Source organism: Gymnoscopelus microlampas (assembly GCF_963454915.1).
Source record: "Gymnoscopelus microlampas genome assembly, chromosome: 10".
NCBI classification, from domain to species: domain Eukaryota; kingdom Metazoa; phylum Chordata; class Actinopteri; order Myctophiformes; family Myctophidae; genus Gymnoscopelus; species Gymnoscopelus microlampas.
In genome coordinates this window covers 5,184,871-5,201,539 of record NC_139947.1, presented here as the reverse complement: position 1 = coordinate 5,201,539, position 16,669 = coordinate 5,184,871, and the positions used below count along the sequence as shown (strand labels likewise).

Sequence of the window (16,669 nt, the reverse complement as noted above, 5' to 3'; positions counted from 1 at the left end):
TCCCACTCCAATCATATCCACTTATTCATAGAGCTCATTTAAAACAACAGGGTTGAAATACTAAAATTAGACTAAAAACAGAGTAAAACTATACAAAGTGTAAAAACATAAGAAAAGGATAAAACGAAACATTTAAAAGGTCGTAAATGACAGCAAAACCACACAATATAGAGACATAACTCTCAGTCTGGGTTAAAATGACACTCCTATAGTGATTATAACTAACCAGTGGTGTAAAGTAACCAAGTACATTTACCTAAACTTTAGTTACTAGTTACTTTGCAGATTTAGATTATTATCACAAAACATACATTAACCACTTCAACTCTACACAATGTGTCGCGATAAGACACATTGTGAGCTTGTAGATCTGCTATTTTCAAAAGATTTGGATACATTTTATATATTTAAAAACTTTTGAAATAGGACGTTCTGCAAAATGAGTACTTTCACTTTTGTACTTTAAGTATATTTATATACCAATACTTTTACTCAAGTACATTTACTTAAGTAAAACATTTGAGTACTTTTTCCCACCACCTGAATAAGACTAAAAACAGAGTAAAACAACACAAAGTGTAAAAACAGAAGAAAAGGATAAAACACAAAATAGTGAATGTGAAAAGTGATAAATGACAGCAAAACCACACAATATAGAGACATAACTCTGTCTTTATGGCAATGGCAAACAGAAAGGTCTTTTTAGTTTAAAATTGCTAACAGTTTTCTTTGAGTTTGTTCCACATATGTGGGGAATATCAGTATGCATATGTAGTGAAAAAACAAACTCAATGGATTTTGTGTCCTCAATATTCTGAATGAGGAAAACAAGTCCTAAGGAATTGTATGAAGGGAGTGACCAGCTGGTTCTGAAGGCCTCTGATACACATGTAGTGATCAGCTGGTTCTGAAGGCCTCTGATACACATGTAGTGATCAGCTGGTTCTGAAGGCCTCTGATACACATGGAGTGACCAGCTGGTTCTGAAGGCCTCTGATACACATGTAGTGACCAGCTGGTTCTGAAGGTCTCTGATACACATGTAGTGATCAGCTGGTTCTTTGTACCTGACAGCCAGGAGTTTGATGGGGAGGACGTTACGTGTGCAGAGGAACACGTTATTAACACATGCTCATGCATTGTGAGCGTGTAGATGAGCTATTTAGACCAGCGACTCACAACCTGTGGGATATTGCAAGTATACCCCAAGTAATTGGCAAAACACTAGGATTATATTGATAATGTAACATTATTAAAACAAAATGTTTTGATTGATTACTTTATTAGTCAAAAATGTATTACAAAACTAAAATTTGATGACCAGTGGAGTCTCTGGTAGGAGACTCAATGGAAATGGAAATGATTGGCTTAGGAATATGACAAAAATAAATCTCCATGAATTCAAGGCTTCAAGGTGAGTAATGGATAGAAAAAAAAAACATTTTGGGGGTGAACTACCTCTTTAATGCTAAAAGGATAACACAAAAAAGTGGTGGGGACTTGTTTCCATTGTGGTTCTATATGTATTGGTTGGTTATGTCGGTTCCATTGATCCAAGCTGGAACACAATCCATTGATTGATCATTAAAACAAACATGCTCTGAACATGCATGCGGCCCACCCATAGGACCACTTGTGTTAAGTGGTCAGGTGGGTGGGCTGGGCGCTCAAGTGGCGCAGTGGTAAAGTGACTGACCACCACAGCGGAGGTTGTGGGTTCGAATCCACCGTGGTGCATCCGGCATTGAACAGGATTGGTCCGTGTTGGGGGAGTGAAGCCGGGCGGGGAGTGATATTTGTCACTGTACGTACTCCTACAGCAGGGAGTGTTGGGCGGGAGGAGTAGGTACGAAGGCTCTACGTCCTCCCGGTGGGGGCTCCTCACTGGCAGGTGAGTCAGTAGGACACAACAGCAACACAGAGATGTGTGAGGTGAAGAATCAATTGGTGAAAGGATTACATTGGGGAGAAAAAGGTGTAAAAAGAAAACCAGATGGGTGGGCAGCAAACGCTTTCTAAATGTTGAAGTGAAAATTGAAAATGGGTGAAGTGATCCTTTAAAAGGATCCCTGGCTGATAAGCCTTGTATGCCTTAATACATTATAATTGCCCTCTATAACTAAAATTAAAAAATAAAAACACCTTAAATATTGTATTTATTTTAGAAATAGTTCATCTTTTACTCAACGGGGAAAACACCCGTCACAAGTTGATGATGTCATCTGTCCATGTGTGGTCCAGACCTATGGTATGGAATGCATGTGCTGACTTAAAACCAACTTAATACTTCCTAATGTTAATATGAGCATCAAAACTATATGTAAAATATTACAATATTAACACACATGGACAAATGACATCATCAACCTGCGACTGGCGTTTTCCCCGTTGAGTGAAAGATTAACAATTTCTGAAATAAATAAAATATTGAAATGTTTTAATTTTTGTTATAGAGGGTAATTATAGTGTATTAAAGCATATAAGACTTATTAGCCAGGGATCATTCTAAGTGGTTTAAAGCTCACTTTTTGTTGTGGTTTAAAGCTCACTCTTCCTCTCCCATTTCTTCTTCGTGTCTTCCTTGTGGAAGATCCTTCCATCAGCCTGCTGCACCCACTTCACTTTGATGTCTGCTGGCGCCCCCTGGTGGTCCTTCATGTTCTGCTTCAACTGAGACACACAGAGCAGAATGATTCTGATGAACAGTGTCTGGTCATCATCATCATCTCTTGGTGAGTTATACATGGTCAGGGGTTTGATTACCACACAGGCCCAGGGGCCCAAGAGCTCAGGAGGCCCTTAGCCCAGAGCCTTTGCATGAATTGTCACTGGTAAACTTTGTATTTATTGTCAAATAAGTTCTTAGCTAATGAAATGAAGTGAATAATGACCATTACTGCATCAAAAGTAACAAACTATACTATAAAAATGGTCAAACATTGGCCAAATTGTCAAATAATAAAAGAAAGAGGCAAAACAATATGAATGACAATAGTTGATCTACAAGATCACAATGGCATTGTGAGCTTGTAGATCAGCTATTTTCACAATATTTTATCTGTGGAACCGAGTCAAACTAAATATAACGCCTTCAAATCCTACAATTCCAAGTGCTAATTGTCAGGGTGCGGGGTCCCCGGTTCAAATATGATTCTTTTGGGGGGTCCCCGGTTCATATATGATTATTTTGGGGGGTCCAACAGGTTGAGAACCACTGCATTAGCTAAAGGACCAATTATATGAACAAAAGGCTGAACACGGGTGAAATGCTCTTTTATTTAATAATACAGTTTAATCATACCTGCTCCAAAATGGCCTCTTGTACTGCAGGGTCGTTCATATCCAGGGCGTTTACGTTCAGCTTCACTCTCAACACTTGTTTCTTCACTGGAACTTTAGAAAGAAACATCAGATGATGTTTACAGTGGTGGAAGCTAAGTACATTTACTTAAGTACTTTACTTAGGCAAAATGTGGAGGTATTTGAACTTTACTTGAGTATTTCCAATTTCCAATACTTTTACTTCTACTCCACTACATCTCAGAGACAAATATTGTACTTTTACTCGACTACAATGATTTGAAAACTTTAGTGACTAGTTACTTTTCAGATATAAATTATTATATTATAAAACATACATTAACCACTTTAGCCCTATATTTTCAAATATTTTAGTAGTTTTACTTTTGGTTTTTTAAGTATATTTTGATGTCAATACTTTTGTACTTTTACTCAAGTAATTTTTATTTATTTGTTTTACTTTTACTAGTAAGGGCGCGCTCCCACCGCACTTTTATTTTACCTCTGGGGCAGAATCTGCCAATGCTTTGTCAATGCAAATGCGTGGATTCCTGGTCTTGCGGATTTCTTCCAAGAATCCACGCATTTGCATTGACAAAGCATTGGCAGATTCCGCCCCCGAGGTAAAATAAAAGTGCGGTGGGAGCGCGCCCTAACAGAGTATTTCTATATTGCAGTATTGATACTTTTACTTAAGTAAATCATTTGAGTACTTTTTCCACCACTGTTCGTTTCATTGATGGAATTCAGATGCTAATCAATATTCTTCACAGTATAATGAAGTGAAATGAATTTAAAATATATTTTTAATAATGTTCTTCCTTATTTCTCTTTGTCAAAACGGAATGAAGAAAACAAATAAAATCCAAAGTAACATTCATATCTTGACCTTTGCCCTCACTTAAGTACAATTTTGAGGTAATTTTACTTTACTGGAGTATTTCCAATTTTCAGTACTTTTACTTCTACTCCACTACATCTCAGAGGCAAATATTGTGCTTTTACTCCACTACAAATATTAACTTTCATTACTTTGTAGATTTTGATTATTATTACAAAACATACACTCAGCCCTGTATACATTTTGTCCATTTGAAAATAGCTGATCTACAAGCTCACAATGCATTGCGATGCGACGCATTGTGAGCTTGTAGGACTGCTATTTTCAAAAGATTTTCATACTTTTGAAAACATTCTGCACAATGAGTACTTTTACTTTTGGCACTAAGTATTAAGTTTAAAGTGATACTTTTGTACTTTTACTCAAGTCAATTTTGAATTCTGGACTTTTTACTCAAGAAAAAAATGTAGAACTTTTCCCATCACTATCAGTTATCACTTACCGCTGTAGCAGATGAAGGAAGTTTTATGGTCACAATTGTTGTCGCCCCATCTGGACCCACTGGCAAACACCATGTCAGCACATATCTGCCTCAGACCACCATTTGGTTGCCCCGTCATCCAGTACCTGAGCAGTGGTGGGAAAAGTACTATTTTTTTTACCAAAGTAAAAGCATCAATACTGCAATGTAGAAATACTCTGTTAAAAGTAAAAGTCCGGAAATCTAAATGTACTTGAGCAAAAGTATAAAGTATTACCATCAAATTGTACTTAAAGTAGGCCTACCAAAAGTAAAAGTACTCAGTGTGCGACTGTGCGCTTGTAGATTTTCAAATGGCTGAAATGTATATCGGGCTGAAGTGGTTAATGTATGTTTTGTCATAATAAAAAACAAAGTAACTAGTAACTAAAGTTTTCAAATCATTGTAGTGGAGTAAAAGTACAATATTTGCCTCTGAGATGTAGTGAGTAGAAGTAAAAGTGCAGACAAATGGAAATACTCCAGTAAAGAAAAATACCTCAACCTTTTACTTAAGTACAGTACTTGAGTAAATGTACTTAGTTACTTTACACCGATGTACCTGAATGAGGAGCTGCTCCCATCGGACCACTTCCAGGAGTCTTGGTACAGACCGATCCAGTAGGCCCATCCAGAGTACAAGATCTTCTGGATCTCCTGGTTCTCAGCCTGGTTCCTCACACTGGCCAGGTCTGTGTGTTTCTCCCTGCACTCCCTCTGAGCCTCGGACCATGTCAGTTCCTTTGGAAGTTTGATGTATTTCCTTATTGGCTCTGAAAATAAATAGGCCTGAAGTGGTTAATGTATGTTTTGTAATAATAATACAAATCTACAAAGTAACTAGTAAAGTTTTCAAATAATGTTAGTGGAGTAAAAAGTACAATATTTGCCTCTGAGGTGTAGTGGAGTAGAAGTAAAAGTACTGACAATTGGAAAATGGAAATACTCAAGTAAAGTACCTCAATCTTTTTTTACCTAAGTAAAGTAATTGAGTAAATGTAATTAGTTACTTTCCACCACTGCATCTCACCTGTGTCGTCGAAGCAGATGGGATGGTAGGTCCTTGCACAACTGAGAGCATAAAACACACCACCTTGTATGACACAACAACGTCCAGCACTGGTTGGTTCACCAAGAGCCCAGTTCCTGTACGTGTGTTCCTCTGCATTGTTGTAGAAGCGTTCATCTGCCAGAGACCATCTCCAGCTGTTGACATCCTTGTACAGGCCTATCCAGGGTGCCTTGAAACAAATGACATCAAGGATCATTAACCCTGCTGTGTCCCTACTCTCAGCAGTGGTGAAACAAGTATTCACATTAGTAAAAGTAAAACTATCAATACTGCAATCTAGAATGTCCGTTACGAGTAAAAGTCTGGAATTAAAAATGTACTTGAGTAAAAGTACAAAAATATTGGTATCAAAATGTACTTAAAGTACCAAAAGTAGAAAGTACTCATTATGCAGAATGTCCCATTTAACAATTTTTAAAATGTATACAAATCGTTTGAAAATAGCCGATCTACAAGCTCACGATGCGTGGAATCGCGACGCATTGTGAGCCTGTAGATCAGCTATTTTCAAATGGCCTAAATGTATTTAGGGCTGAAGTGGTTAACGTATGTTTTGTAATAATAATACAAATCTACAAAGTAACTAGTAACTAAAGTTTTCAAATAATTCTAGTGGAGTAAAAGTACAATATTTGCCTCTGAGATGTAACGGAGTAGAAGTAAAAGTAATGAAAATTGGAAATACTCCAGTAAAGTATAAATAAATACATCAACATTGTACTTAAGTACAGTACTTGAGTAAATGTACTTAGTTACTTTCCACCACTGCACCAACGATCATTAACCCCTGGCGTCCCTATTCTCAGGCAAAAAAAATAAAAATATATATATATATATATATATATAAAAACAAGTACATATAGAAGAAAGCATAAAGAAACAAAACAAATGTACAGTTTCTTTTTTAAAGAACAGACCCCCCCCCCCGTACATGAATTTTTACTTTACTGGAGTACTTCCCATTTACTTATACTCCACTACATCTCACAGGCAAATATTGCTCTTTTACTCCACTACAATTATTTGACAGCTTTAGTTACTAGTTACTTTGTAGGTTTAGATTATTATTACAAAACATACATTATCCACTTCAGCCCTATATACATTTCAGCCATTTGAAAATAGCAGATCTATGAGCTTGTAGATCTGCTATTTTCAAAAGATTTGTAAACATTTGAAAACTTGTGAAATGGGACATTCTGCATAATGAGTACTTTCTACTTTTGGTACTTTAAGTACATTTTGATGCCTATACTTTTGTACTTTTACTCAAGTAAAAATTTCCAGACTTTTACTTGTTAGGGCGCGCTCCCACCGCACCTTTATTTTACCTGCCAATGCTTGCTTTGTCAGGTTGCTTTGTCAATGCTTTGTCAATGCAAATGTGTGGATTCTTGGAAAAAATCTGCAAGACCAGGAATCCACGCATTTGCATTGACAAAGCATTGGCAGATTCCGCCCCAGAGGTAAAATAAAAGTGCGGTGGGAGCGCGCCCTAACTGAGTATTTCTACATTGCAGTATTATTACTTGTACTTAAGTAAAACATTTGAGTACTTTTTCCACCACTGCAAAAGGGAACAGACAAGTAGAAATATTTACTCTTTTCTGGTGTGTAGTCTGTTTGCAATGTCTGTTTGCAATGCGTTGCGTATATGTATGTATATAGGGCTGAAGTTGGTTAGTAATATGTTTTGTAATAATAATCAAAATCTACAAAGTAGCCTAACTAGTAGGCTAAAGTCTACAAATACTTGTAGTGGAGTAAAAGTACAATATTAGCCTCTGAGATGCAGTGGAGTAGAAGTAAAAGTACTGAACATTGAAAATACTCCAGTATAGTAAAAAATACCTCAAAATTGTACTTAAGTACAGTACCTGAGTAAATGTACTTAGTTACTTTACACCACTGGTTTTAATGGGTTAAAAAAAAGTAAAAAGAGAACTTTTTCCACCTCTGCATAATTCAAAAGAAGGTGTAAAAACTGAACAGATAAGTAGAAATATTTACTCTATACAGCTGTGTATCCAGTTTGTCCACCATCCGGGTCAGTGTGTTGACGTCCTCCAGGGTGTGTACAGTAGCCAGGTCTGTGAACTTGTCCCTGCAGAACTGCTGAGCATCTGTCCAGTTCATTGGGTAACTTATAAAATGGTACTGATGAGTGACACATAAGGACAGGGTCCACAGCCCTGTAGGATAGAACACAATACAATACAATATATATGTTATTGTCTGCTATACCATCACAATAGGCCCTATGCACAGCAGCCATATTGGGAATGAATTGGGCCCCTTCCTTACTTCCTTCACAGGTGTTACCAATGATACTAATGAAGGCTCTGTTCCGTTCTGGTCAGGGTGCTGATATGGTGCATGTTGGCTCACTAGAAACACTCCATTTTGGTTCCCAAATGGCCCCTTATGGTGGGTGTGTAACTCTGAGAGTGTACAAATGGAACCAAATGGACCCGTAAGGGTCCATTTGGTTCCATTTGTACACTCTCAGAGTTATGGGGGTCCTTGAAAATAAGACAACCACTATGCCACACTAAATGGAACAGAGCCTTAATTAGTATCATTGGTAACACCTGTGAAGGAAGTAAGGAAGGGGCCCAATTCATTCCCAATATGGCTGCTGTGCATAGAGCCTATTCCATCAGTGTTGATTTTGTCGACTAAACCTAAAAGACTAAATATAGTGACAATTTTGTCAACAAATAAAAACTAGACTAAAATGTTAGTGAGGGACGAGTGGAGAAGAGATCCAGTAGAACCAAAAGACAAGTCATTCTATGTTTGGTTGCGCTCGGGTGTTGCGCTTTGAAAATAGCAGATCTACAAGCAAGCAAGCTCACAACGCGTCAACCAAGTGTAAAATCAGCCATTACGATGCCATCAAGGCACCGCCGACATACATTTTAGTCGACTAAATCAACTGTAGTTTTAGTCGACTATAATCTTATGATATTTAGTCGACTAAAACTAGACAAAAACGAAAACATTTCAGATGACAAAAAAATGACTAAAACTAAATGGAATTATATTCAAAAGACTATGACTAAAACTAAAATATGACTAAAACTAAAATATGACTAAAACTAAAATATGACTAAAACTAAATGGAATTTTCTTAAAGGCTATGACTAAAACTAAAATATGACTAAAACTAAAATATGACTAAAACTAAAATATGACTAAAACTAAATGGAAATGTCTTAAAGGCTATGACTAAAACTAAATCAAAATTCATGCTGTCAAAATCAACACTGCTATCCATTGTTTTCTTAGCGATTATTTTATCGATTACTTTTTTAATTCATATAACATTTGCAGGAAATACACTATTATAGAGCCCTGTGGGACTCCGGTCAACCATATATAGGGTTTAAGTGGTTAAGGCAGTCGTGGAAAGGGAACTCAAATGTTTTACTTAAGTAAAAGTATCAATACTGCAATGCAGAAATACTCTGTTACAAGTAAAAGTCCGGTATTAAAAATGTACTTGAGTAAAAGTTCAAAAGTATTGGCATCAAAATGTACTTAAAGTACCTAAAGTAAAAGTACTCCTTATGCAGAATGCCCCTTTTCAAGTTTTTAAATGTACACAAATCTTTGTAAAACAGCAGATCTACGAGCTTGTAGATCTGCTAGTTTCAAATGGCCAAAATGTGTATAGGGCTGAAGTGGATAATGTGTTGTAATAACAATCAAAATCTACAAAAGTAACTAAAGTTTTCAAATAATTGTAGTGGAGTAAAGGTATAATATTTGCCTTTGAGATGTAGTGGAGTAGAAGTAAAAGTACCGAAAATTAGAAATACTCCAGTGTAAATGTACTTAGCTACTTTCCTCCACTGCCTTCATATTAACCGTCATATTAACAGTCATATAGGAGAATATAGCAGCACTTACCTGTTATGGTCACAACACACAACAGAGCCTGTGTCTTCATTCTCCTCTCTGCCGCCTCCTCTCTTCATGTGACTGTAGACAGGGCTTAACGTTAAGCTTTAATAGCTGAATTCAGACCATTGGAGTGTCCATGTTCCCGCCTATCTGTTTGATTCCCCACCTTTCATACAAAACATTCAAAGTGGCTCCTCAGGTCACGACTCACTGACTGCAAAGGGATTGACATTAATCGCTTAATCTCCAATGTTTCCTTTTCTGGGCACAACATCTATTACTATAGGCAAACATTCTGTGAATATAGCAGATCTGTAAGCGTTGTGACGCGTTATGAGCTTGTTTAGATCAGCTATTTTCAGCAAAGCTATTTGGTGTAGAGCAGTGGTTCCCAAGCTTCTCTGGATGGAGGCCCACTTGAAAGTTCGATTGGTTGGCCCACTGGGGCGCGTGCATTTAGAGATCATGTTTAGTACAGTAGCTCCTATTTACCTGTATCACAATGAAAAGATTTGAAAGATTTGAAAGAAAAGAAATACCATTATTACACCAGTGGGTCTACAGCAGTGGTGGAAAATAACTAAGTACATCTACTCAAGTACTTTTTACTCCACTACAATTATTTGAAAACTTACTAGTTACTTGTTGATTTTGATTATTATTATAAAACATACATTAACCACTTCAGCCCTTCAGATCTACCAATCTACTGTATATACAGGGCTGAAGTGGTATTAGTGTGTTTTGTAATAATAATAATCAAAATCTACATTTTAACTACATTTTTAAATAACTGTGGTGGAGTAAAAGTACAATATTTTCCTCTGAGATGTAGTGGAGTAGAAGTAAAAGTATTGAAATATAGAAGAAAGTAAAATTTCCTCAAAATAGTAGTAGTCTACAGTACTTGAGTACACATACTTAGTTACTTATTTCTTCTCCCTGGCCTTCAGCCAAGTTTTCCTTCACTGGTGCAAAGGTTTTGTTTGTGTCTGTTTCATTGTTATCGTATGCTAATGTCTGTTTGTGTTGTGTCTGTTTCATTGTTATCGTATGCTAATGTCTGTTTATATTGCATTGTTTTGTTTGAACCTGTACAGCACTTTGGTTGACCTGGTCATAATAACTGTTGAGTTGATGACTGCAAACCAAAGCTTTACAGCAGCGCTTCTCAAACCTTTAAATGTCAAGAACCCCCATATTTAAACCTTGCTTTTCTTGTTTGTGGCTATTTTCAAAATATTTTAAAATACATTTTAGACATAATATAACTTGTGAAACGGGACATTCTGCATAATGAATACTTTTGTACTTTTTACACAAGTATTTTTTTTTTCACTACAGTTCTACATTGCAGTATAGACCAATTATTTGTTTACTAACATTGAGACTGGACGCACAGGTGATTGTTTCACGCAATCAATTCTGTTGTTTCGGGGTGCGCTGGTTTCAGCACATCCCAACCCCCTCTTGTGTGTTGGCTAGTGAGGCGCGTCCTAGCGAGACCTGACAGAATGGGTTTCATTGGGCGCGTACTGTTTTTTTTATCAGTGTGACGTCGTCTGTTAAGGGGTCTATAGATACTTTTACTTAAGTAAAACATTGGAATACTTTTTCCACCACTGTCTTTAATGAAGACTTAAGAATACCAATGGACTGGGTAGCAACTACGGACAAGTTGTTCCAGAGCCTGGGGGCACGAACGTTCGGTTCATGCGAGGACGCTGGGGGGGGGGGGGGGGTGTAACATTCGTCCGACACACAAATGTGTTGACGTGTTTGTTTGTCATTGTTAAGGTCATTTCAGCTTGTGGAAATGGATGTAAAATGGGGGGTGTGGCTTTCATACAAAACATTCAAAGTGCTGCAGGCTCGCGAGTCACGACTGACTGCAATGTGATTTTCATTAAAACACGTGGGCCACTGCCCCCCCCCTGAGCCACTGCCCCCCCCCCCTCCCTTGAGCCACTGCCCCCCCTGGGCCATTGCCCCCCGCTGGATGCCCACTTGAGAGTTAGATGGGTGGGCCGCGTGCATTTTCAGATCATGTTTAGTATAGCTCCTATTTATCTGTATCACAATGAAAAGATTTTAAAGATTTTAAAGAAAATAAATACCATGACACCAGTGGGTCTAGGTACTGTACTTAAGTACTGTACTCAAGTACGATTTTGAGGTACTTGACTGATACCAGAGTATTTCCAATTTTCAATACTTGCACTTCTACTCCACTACATCTCAGAGGCAAATATTGTACTTTTTACTCCATGCAGAGCTTGCAGAACGTCTATTTTCGGCAAAGAGGTTTGATGAAGAGGGGGGAAAAGAGCAGACCAAGTACAGAGCCAACGGTCAAGTTTACTTAGTACTGAGGGTTTAAAAGGTCTGAAAATGCACATTAACATGAATTAATAGAGAAGCTAATGTGTAACAAAAAACTAACAAAATACATGAATTTACACAACACTGATGATAGTGCTGTCAAACTAGTCTATGAAGCTATCTATAAAATATATGAACATGTTTAATCTGCAACAAAATGTTATACAATATGTAGTGGGGGGTCCCTAGCTGCTTCATCTCTCTCTCTGCTAAGGGGTCCTTGGCCTGAAAAACGTTGAAGACCCATAATTTATTGAGGACATTTAATATGACCAGGTCAACCAAAGTGCTGTACAGGTTAAAACAAAATATGCATTATAAACATACATTAGTATACGATACCAATGAAATGGACACAAACAAAACATTTGCACCAGTAAAGGAAAACTTGGCTGAAGGCCAGGGATAAGAAATACGTCTTTAATAAAGAAAAACATTCGTTCGCACACAAACGTGTTGATGTGTTTGTTTGTCATTGTCAAGGTTATCTCAGCTTGGGGAAATGGATGTAAAATGGGGGGTGTGGCTTTCACACAAAACATTCAAAGTGCTCTAGGCTCACGAGTCACGACTGACTGCAATGTGATTTTCATTAAAACACGTGATCTCTTCTGGGAATGATGTCATCATGATCATATCTGTCATATGTCTTTGTAGCTCAGTTGAGGTCTGCTTACAGCAAGGGTTCCCAAACGTTTCAGTGCCGCAACCCCTCAAAATAATCATATTTGAACTGCGGACCCCCCCAAATAATCATATTTGAACTGAGGACCCCGCAAAATAATCATATTTGAACTGAGGACCCCCCCAAAATAATCATATTTGAACTGCGGTCCCCCCCAAATAATCATATTTGATCTGAGGACCCCCCCAAATAATCATATTTGAACTGAGGACCCCCCCAAATAATCATATTTGAACTGAGGACCCCCCCAAATAATCATCTTTGAACTGAGGACCCCCCCAAAATAATCATATTTGAACTGTGCACCCCCCAAAATAATCATATTTGAACTGCGGACCCCCCCTCCCCCACCCTGACAAGCACTAGGAATTGTAGGCATTACATTTAGTTTGACTCGGTTCCACAGATAAATATTGTGAAAATAGCCGATCTACAAGCTCACAACGCCGTTGTGAGCTTGTAGATCGACTAATGTTTGCCTCTTTCTTGCATAACATTTGACAATTTGATAGATATACAAGCTCATAGAGTGCCGCGCTTGTAGATCTACTATTTATTTTTAAACCGTGGGAAAAAAATGGTGCAAATCTTTGAATATATATATATATATATATATATATATATATATATATTGTGTTTTAAAGTGTCTTAATGGGTTAATCACCTGGGGCCCCCCAAAGTAATTGGGGGGGTTGAAAGTAAGAAATGTTTAAATTGAGCACCCCATAGCAACAGAGGTCTACCTGTCTCTCTAGCTCTCTGTAGTAATTAGAAAATATATTTTCATGTTGGGATACCAATGTCATCCAATTAGGAAAGAGTACTCAAACGGGATACAGGATAAACAATTGAAATTTGAAGTGATGAAACAAACAATGAGCTTGTTTGTTTGTTTATTTATTTCGAACATTAAAAAAAAAGAAAATACAGGAGAAAAAATAAAAAGTAAATACTGAAAACGATAACTCAAAAGTACAATAAAACATAAAAAAAATGTGGTGATGCATAATAATTTTCACCTTTATAATAAAATCTTAATTGTTCGAAAAGGAGTAGAAAGAAGCCTAAGCTTATCTGGCTCTACCCCTATTGTAACTATATATGTTTACATATACAGTACATACATATACATAGTCACAAATATATATATGTTTTCTTTTGAACCATTTCATGATAATGGTCAAATATATAAAAAATTGAAAAATAAATACAAAAGCAACAAGACAACTTCACAGCATATTACGGTATCCTGTCAATATGTTGTTCTTATACATTTTTTTAAACTTAGGTAAGGTACTACAGTTCTTTAGTTCTTCGCTGCTGGTGTTCCATAACTCCACACCTTTAACTGTTATACAATGTGACTTTAGGTTTGTTCTTACAAAATATCTTTTAAACATAAGTGTTCCTCTTAAATAATAATGACTCTCCCTCCACTCAAACAACCTCTGGATACTGTTTGGCAATTGATCATTTTTTATTTTGTACATGAGTTGTATGGTTTTGAAATCAACCAGGTCGTTATATTTCAGTGTGTTCAGTTTAATAAAGAGCGGGTTAGTTGATTCTCTATAATCTGCATTGTTTACAATTCGTATTGCTTTTTTTTGAAGAATAAAGATTGGATCTGTGTTTGTTTTATATGTATTGCCCCACACCTCCACACAGTAAATAATGTATGGGAGTATGAAGGAGCAATACAAAGTATATAATGATGACTGATTTATAAGGTCTTTTACTTTATATAATACTGCTAATGACTTTGAAATTTTTGATTTGATATACATTATATGTGGTTTCCAACTTAGTTTATTATCTATAATCACTCCAAGAAATTTTATTTCATTTACTCTTTCTATTTCTATATTATTTAATGTGAGATTTGTATCTTTGTTAGTCGGACGGTTTCCAAATATAATATATTTTGTTTTACTTAAATTTAGTGTGAGTTTATTTGTGTCAAACCAACTCTGTAACTTTTTCATTTCAATACCCACAGTATCCAGTAGTTGTTCCAGGTCATCCCCACAGCATAGCAGGTTTGTGTCATCTGCAAAAACTACGGCCTTGAGTAACCTGGAAACCTTACACATATCATTGACATACAAGATAAACAACAAAGGGCTCACAATATAACTTGGACAATTGGGGTGGTTTTATTTGGTCTCCCTGGTCTTATTTAGACATTTAGATCTATAGCTCTTTAGCTATCTTTAGCTCTATATGCTCAATGGTAAAAGAAAATCAGCACTTGCGCAGGAAACCGGGTTCAAATCCGGGGTAAAAGAGGAAAGTTACATAGTGCTGCTTTAAGTAGGCTACACTTTTCAGGTACGTTTCTTTAAATATAATTTATTCTTACCTCACAACATTTGAGTTGAATATTGTACTTTTTACTCCACTACAATTATTGTAAAACTTTAGTTACAAGTTACTTTGTAGGATTATATTATCTTTACAAAACATACATTCACCAAACCAGCTATATTTCATACTTTGTCTATTTGGGGGTTGTGAGCTTGTAGGTCTGCTATTTTCAAAAGATTTCGACACATTTTGAAAACTTTAGGGAAAACAAAGTTGATTAAAAAAAAGTATATTTTGATGCCAATACTTTTGCACTTTTACTTAAAGTAAATGTTTGAATACAATACAGGCTTTTACTTGTAACTGAGTATTTCTACCTTGTGGTATTGTTACTTTTACTTACGTAGACAAAAGTACAGTACTTCGCCCACCTCTGCATAATTCAAAAGAAGGTGTAAAAACTGAACAGATAAGTAGAAATATTTACTCTTTTCTGTACATCCAGTTTGTTGAAGTCCTCCATACGGTCCAGTGTGTTGAAGTCCTCCAGGGTGTGTACAGTAGCCAGGTCTGTGAACTTGTCCCTGCAGAACTGCTGAGCATCTGTCCAGTTCATTTGGTCATATACAACATGGTACTGATGAGTGACACATAAGGACAGGGTCCACAGCCCTGTAGGATAGAACACAATACAATACAATATACATGTTATTGTCAGTGGTGTAAAGTAACTAAGTACATTTACTCAAGTACTGTACTTATGTTTTTTTGGGGGATATTTTTACTTTACTGGAGTATGTCCAGAAACATACTCCAAGTATTACTACAAGTATTTCTACTTTTTCTTTTGCAGGTTACCCCATTAAGACCAGGAACGCATCTGTGTGTCATTTTTAGTGCGGCACCGAGTGCCGCGCTTTGAGCTTGTAGATCTGCTATTTTTGAATAGCCAAAGAAATCTTAAAATGACACAGTTCCCGGTCTTAAAGGGTTAAGTCTCTATATTCTGATATAGCCATTGTTACTTAGTAACTGTTCAGTAACAGGGGTCTCTCCATGTCCCCAGCTCTTAAATAAACATAAATTACATTTTCAGGTGGGTTGCCAAATTCAGCCAATCAGAAGAGAGTACCCATTTATCAGCTTACATTTGACAGTGTTCCAGTTCCAATGTTGTCTGCTCATTTCTTTGTGTCATCACTTCCAATTCCACTAGTTTTTTTTCCTGTATCCTGTGTGAGTTCTCTCTCCTGATTGGATAAAGACGGTATGCTGACCTCGAAAATGCATTTTCTGTTTACCAAAGAGCAGGAGAGAGACAGGGCGACTCCTGTTAACTGAACAAACACCCCTATGAGCGATGATAACAATCAGAATATGGAGATATTCAACATGTATTTGAACAAAAATTATACCACTTAACCCTTTAAGTGAGCAGCAGAAATATTAGCAGTTTGAAACAGCCAAGCTGGCATTCATAATAATATCAGTCATTAGCAGTTATATTAAACAGTGGTGGAAAAAGTACTACATTTTTTTGACTTAACCCATTAAGATCTTTGAATATATATTTTTTAAAGCGAACATTTTTAACCCAAATCTTTGTTTCTGGGGATTCTACAAAATGTCTTCTAAATCCTAACGTTTAAAAAA

General features: G+C 36.7%; 1 protein-coding gene across 1 annotated transcript in view; it reads left to right on the top strand.

Annotated features, from left to right (window-relative positions):
• Nucleotides 1–16,669, top strand: part of LOC311052793 (glycerol-3-phosphate dehydrogenase [NAD(+)], cytoplasmic) — a 346,962-nt gene that overhangs the window by 330,170 nt on the left and 123 nt on the right. The gene's annotated exons all lie outside the window — the stretch shown is intronic.